Here is a 6,968-nt window from a genome sequence, read left to right on the forward strand (position 1 = left end):
ATTGAAGATTGAGGATTGAGGATTGAGGATTGAGGATTGAGAATTGAGGATTGAGGACTGAAGATTGAGTACTGAGGATTGAAGATTGAGGATTGGGGATTGAGGATTGAGGATTGAGGATTGAAGATTGAGGATTGAGGATTGAAGATTGAGGATTGGGAATTGAGGATTGACGATTGAGGATTGAGTATTGAAGATTGAGAATTGATGATTGAGGATTGAAGATTGAGTATTGAGGTTTCAAGATTGCGGATTCAGGATTGAGGATTGAAGATTGAGGACTGAGTGTTGAGGGCTGAGTGATGAGAATTGATGTTTGTGGATTGAGACTTGAAGATTGAAGAATGGGGATTTGAGTATTGAAAACTGTGAATTGAGGATATTCTATTGAGGATTGAGGATTGACGATTGATTGTTGAGGACTGAGGACTGAAGTTTGCGGATTCAGGATTGAGGATTCGGGATTGAGGTTTCAGGACTGAGGATTGAGGGTTGAGGATTGAGGATTGAGGATTGAGGACTGAGGATTGACGATTGAGGATTGATGATTGAAGATTGAGTATTGAGGATTGAAAATTGAGGATTGATGATTGAGGATTGAGGATTGAGTATTGAAGATTGAGGATTGGGGACGGAGTGTTGAAGGTTGAGTGATGAGAATTGATGTTTCTGTATAGAGATTTGAAGATTGCAGATTGAGTATTCAGTATTGAAAACTGTGAATTGATGATGTTGTATTGAGGATTGAGGATTGACAACTGATTGTTGAGGACTGAGGGCAGAAGATTGACGATTGAGGATTGAGGATTGAGGATTGAGGATTGAGGATTGAGGATTGAGGATTGAAGATTGAGTATTGAGGATTGAAGATAGAGGATTGAGGATTGAGGATTGAGGATTGAGGACTGACAATTGATTGTTGAGGACTGAGGGCTGAAGATTGAGGATTCAGGATTGAGGATTCAGGATTGAGGTTTGAGGACTGAGGATTGAGGATTGAGGATTGAGGATTGAGTATTGAGGATTGATGATTGAGGATTGGGTATTGAGGATTGAACATTCAGGATTGAGGATTGAGGATAGAGGATTGAAGATTGAGGTTTGATGATTGAATATTGATGATCGAAGATTGAGGATTGAGGATTGAGGGTTGTGGATTGCGGACGAGGACTGACGGTTGAGTATTGATGCCTGAGGTCTGAGCGTTGAGGATTGAGGATTGAGAATTGAGGATTGAGGATTGAGGATTGAAGATTGAGGACTGGGTTGTTGAGGATTGAAGAATGAGGATTGAGGATTGAGGATTGAGGATTGAGGATTGAGGATTGAGGATTGAAGATTGAGGATTGGGAATTGAGGATTGACGATTGAGGATTGAGTATTGAGGATTGAGAATTGAGGATTGAGGATTGAAGATTGAGCATTGAGGATTGAGTATTGATGATTGAGAATTGAGGATTGGGGACTGAGTATTGAAGATTGAGGATTGAGGATTGAGGATTGAGGATTGAGGATTGAGGATTGAGGATTGAGGATTGAGGATTGAAGATTCAGTATTGAGGATTGAAGTTTGAGAATTGAGGATTGAGGATTGAACAGAAAGGACTGAGGGTTGAGGGATGATTGATGAGAATTGATGTTGGAGGATAGAGATTTGAAGATTGCAGATTGTGTATTGAGTATTGAAATCTGTGAATTGGTGATATTCTATTGAGGATTGAGGATTGACAACTGATCGTTGAGGACTGAGGGCTGAAGATTGAGGATTCATGGTTGAGGATTCAGGATTGTGGTTTGGGGACTGAGGATTGAGGATTGAGGATTTAGGATAGAGGATTGAGGATTGAGGATTGAGGATTGAGGATTGGGTATGGAGGTTTAAGGATTGAGGATTGAGGATTGAGGATTGAGTATTGGAGACTGAGGATTGAAGGTTGAATATTGATGATTGAAGATTGAGTATTGAGGATTGTGGGTTGTAGATTGAGGACGAGGGCTGATGGTTGGGTATTAATGCTTGAGGTCTGAGGATTGAGGATTGCGAATTGAGGTTTGAGGATTGAGGATTGAAGATTGAGGGTTTGGTATTGAGGATTGAAGAATGAGGACGGAGGAGTGAGGATTGAGGATTGAGGATTGAAGATTGAGTATTCAGGATTGGAGATTGACGATTGAGGATTGAGGATTGAGGATTGAGGATTGAGGATTGAGGATTGAGGATTGAGGATTGAAGATTGAGTATTGAGGATTGAAGATTGAGGATTGAGTATTGAGGATTGAGGATTGGGGATTGAAGATTGAGGATTGGGGTCTGAGTGTTGAGCGTTGAGTGATGAGAATTGATGTTAGTGGTTTGAGATTTGAAGATTTAAGATTGGGTATTGAGTGTTGAAAACTGTGAATTGGGTATACTCTATTGAGGATTGAGGACTGACAATTGATTGTTGAGGACTGAGGGCTGAAGAGTGAGGATTCAGGATTGAGGTTTGAGGAATGAGGATTGAGGATTGAGGATTGAGGATTGAGTATTGAGGATTGATGATTGAGGATTGAGTATTGAAGATTGAGTATTGAGGATTGAAGATTGAGGATTGAGGATTGAGGATTGAGGATTGAGAATTGAGGATTGAGGACTGAGGATTGAAGATTGAGGATTGGGTATTGAGGAGTGACGAATTAGGATTGAGGATTGAGGATTGAGGATTGAGGATTGCAGATTGAGTATTGAGGATTGAAGATTGAGGATTGAGGATTGCGGATTGAGGATTGAGGACTGAGGATTGAGGATTGAGGATTGAAGATTGAGTATTGAAGATTGAGGATTGGGGATTGAGGATTGAGGATTAAGGATTGAAGATTGAGGATTGAGGATTGAAGATTGAGGATTGGGAATTGAGGATTGACGATTGAGGATTGACTATTGAGGATTGAGAATTGAGGATTGAGGATTGAAGATTGAGTATTGCGGATTGAAGATTGAGGATTTAGGATTGAGGATTGAAGATAGAGGACTGAGTGTTGAGTGTTGAGTGATGAGAATTGATGTTTGTGGATTGGGATTTGAAGATTGAAGAATGGGGATTGAGTATTGAAAACTGTGAATTGAGGATATTCTATTGAGGATTGAGGATTGACAATTGATTGTTGAGGACTGAGGGCTGAAGACTGAGGATTCAGGATTGAGGATTCGGAACTGATGTTTCTGGACTGAGCATTGAGGGTTGAGTATTGAGGATTAAGGATTGAGGATTGAGGATTGAGAATTGAGGATTGAGTATTGAGGATTAAAGATTGAGGATTGAGGATTGAGGGTTGAGGATTGAGAATTGAGGATTGAGGATTGAGGATTCAAGATTGAGGATTGGGTATTGAGCAGTGACGAATTAGGATTGATGATTGAGGATTGAGGATTGAGGATTGCAGATTGAGTATTGAGGCTTGAAGATTGAGGATTGAGGATTGAGGATTGAGAATTGAGGTCTGAGGATTGAGGATTGAGGATTGAAGATTGAGTATTGAGTATTGAAGATCGAGGATTGAGGATTGAGGATTGAGGATTGTGGATAGAGGATTGAAGATTGAGGATTGGGGATTGAGGATTGACGATTGAGGGTTGAGTGTTGAGGATTGAGAATTGAGGATTGAGGATTGAAGATTGAGTATTGAGGATTCAAGATTGCGGATTGAGGATTGAGGATTGAAGATTGAGGACTGAGTGTTGAGGGCTGAGTGATGAGAATTGATGTTTGTGGATTGAGACTTGAAGATTGAAGAATGGGGATTTGAGTATTGAAAACTGTGAATTGAGGATATTCTATTGAGGATTGAGGATTGACGATTGATTGTTGAGGACTGAGGACTGAAGTTTGCGGATTCAGGATTGAGGATTCGGGATTGAGATTTCAAGACTGAGGATTGAGGGTTGAGGATTGAGGATTGAGGATTGATGACTGAGGATTGAGGATTGAGGATTGAGGATTGAGGATAGAGGATTGAAGATTGAGGATTGGGGATTGAGGATTGACGATTGAGGATTGAGTGTTGAGGATTGTGAATTGAGGATTGAGGATTGAAGATTGAGTATTGAGGACTCAAGATTGCGGATTGAGGATTGAGGATTGAAGATTGAGGACTGAGTGTTGAGGGATGAGTGATGAGAATTGATGTTTGTGGATTGAGACTTGAAGATTGAAGAATGGGGATTGAGTATTGAAAACTGTGAATTGAGGATATTCTATTGAGGATTGAGTATTGACGATTGATTTTTGAGGACTGAGGACTGAAGTTTGCGGATTCAGGATTGAGGATTCGGGATTGAGGTTTCAGGACTGAGGATTGAGGGTTGAGGATTGAGGATTGAGGATTGAAGATTGAGGATTGGGGATTGAGGACTGAAGATTGAGGATAGAGTATTGAAGATTGAGGATTGGGATTGAGCATTGACGACTGAGGATTGATGATTGAGGATTGAGGATTGAGGATTGAGGATTCAGGATTGAGGATTGAGGATTGAAGATTGAGTATTGAGGATTGATGATTGAGGATTGAAGATTGAGGATTGAAGATTGAGGATTGGGGATTGAGGATTGAGGATTGAGGATAGAGGATTGAAGATTGAGGATTCGGTATTGCGGATTGAACATTGAGGATTGAGGATTGAGGACTGAGGATTGAGGTTCGAGGATCGAGGATTGAGGATTGAGGATTGAGGATTGAAGATTGAGGATTGGGGACTGAGTATTGAAGATTGAGGATTGAGGATTGAGGATTGAGGATTGAGGATCGAGGATTGAGGATTGAGGATTGAGGATTGAAGATTCAGTATTGAGGATTGAGGATTGAAGATTGAGGATTGAGGATTGAATATTGAGGATTTAGGATTGAGGATTGAAGATTGAGGACTGAGTGTTGAGGGTTGAGTGATGAGAATTGATGCTTGTGGATTGAGAATTGAAGATTGAAGAATGGGGATTGAGAATTGAAAACTGTGAATTGAGGATATTCTATCGAGGATTGAGGATTGACATTTGATTGTTGAGGACTGAGGGCTGAAGATTGAGGATTCAGTATTGAGGATTCGGTATTGATGTTTCAGGACTGAGGGCTGAAGGTTGAGGATTCAGGACTGAGTACTCAGAATTGAGGTTTGAGGATTGAGGATTGAGGATTAAAGATTGAGTATTGAGGATTGAAGATTGAGGGTTGAGGATTGAGGATCGAGGATTGAGGATTGACTATTGAGGATTGAGAATTGAGGATTGAGGATTGAAGATTGAAGATTGAGGATTGGGTATTGAGGATTGAAGAATGAGGATTGGGGATTGAGGATTGAGGACTGAGGATTGAGGATTGAGGATTGAAGATTGATCACTGAGGATTGAAGGTTGATGATTGAGGATTGAGGATTGAGGATTGAGGATTGAATATTGAGGATTGTGGACTGAGTGTTGAGGGTTGAGTGATGAGAATTGATGTTTGTGGATAGAGATTTGAAGATTGCAGGTTGAGTATTGAGTATTGAAAGCTGTGAATTGGTGATATTCTATTGAGGATTGAGGATTAACAACTGATTGTTGAGGACTGAGGGCTGAAGGTTTAGGATTCAGGATTGATGTTTGAGGACTGAGGATTGTGGATTGGGGATTGAGGATTGAGGATTGGGGATTGATGATTGAGGATTGAGTGTTGAGCGTTGAGTGTTGAGAATTGATGTTTGTGGATTGAGATTTGAAGATTGAATATTGGGGATTGAGTATTGAAACCTGCGAATTGGGTATATTCTATTGAGTATTGAGGACTGACAATTGATTGTTGAGGACTGAGGGCTGAAGATTTAGGATTCAGGATTGATGTTTGAGGACTCAGGATTGAGGATTGGGGATTGAGGATTGAGGATTGAGGATTGGGGATTGATGATTGAGGATTGAGGATTGAGGATTGAGAATTGAGGGTGAGGACTGAGGATTGAGGATTGAGGTTTGAGGAATGAGGATTGAGGATTGAGGATTGAGGATTGAGGATTGAGGATTGAGGATTGAAGATTGAGGATTGGGGATTGAGGATTGAGGATTGAGGATTGAAGATTGAGGATTGAGGATTGAAGATTGAGGATTAGGTATTGAGGATTGACGAGTGTGGATTGAGTATTGAGGATTGAGAATTGAGGGTTGAGGATTGAAGATTGAGTATTGAGGATTGAAGATTGAGGATTTAGGATTGATGATTGAAGATTGAGGACTGAGTGTTGAGGGTTGAGTGATGAGAATTGATGTTTGTGGATTGAGATTTGAAGATTGAAGAATGGGGATTGAGTATTGAAAACTCTGAATTGAGGATATTCTATTGAGGATTGAGAATTGAGAATTGACAATTGATTGTTGAGGACTGAGTGCCGAAGATTGAGGATTCAGGATTGAGGATTCGGTATTGAGGTTTCAGGACTGAGGATTGAGGGTTGAGGATTGAGGATTGAAGATTGCAGATTGAGTATTGAGGATAGAAGATTGAGGATTGAGGATTGAGGATTGAGGATTGAGGACTGAGGAATTAGGATTGAAGATTCAGAATTGAGGATTGAATATTGAGAATTGAGGATTGAGGACTGAACATTGAGGACTGAGTGTTGAGGGTTGAGTTATGAGCATTGATGTTTGTGGATAGAGATTTGAAGAATGCAGATTGAGTATTGAGTATTGAAAGCTGTGAATTGAGGATATTCTATTGAGGACTGAGGATTGGCAACTGATTGTTGAGGACTGAGGGCTGCAGGTTGAGGATTCAGGACTGAGTACTCAGAATTGGGGTTTGAGGACTGAGGATTGAGGATTAAAGGTTGAGTATTGAGGATTGAAGATTGAGGGTTGAGGATTGAGGATCGAGGATTGAGGATTGAGGATGAGGGCTGAGGGTTGAGGATTGAGGTCTGAGGATTGGGAATTGAGGATTTAGGATTGAGGGTTAGGGATTGC

This window comes from Calliopsis andreniformis, unplaced genomic scaffold (genome assembly GCF_051401765.1).
Source record: "Calliopsis andreniformis isolate RMS-2024a unplaced genomic scaffold, iyCalAndr_principal scaffold0138, whole genome shotgun sequence".
Taxonomy (NCBI): Eukaryota; Metazoa; Arthropoda; class Insecta; order Hymenoptera; family Andrenidae; genus Calliopsis; species Calliopsis andreniformis.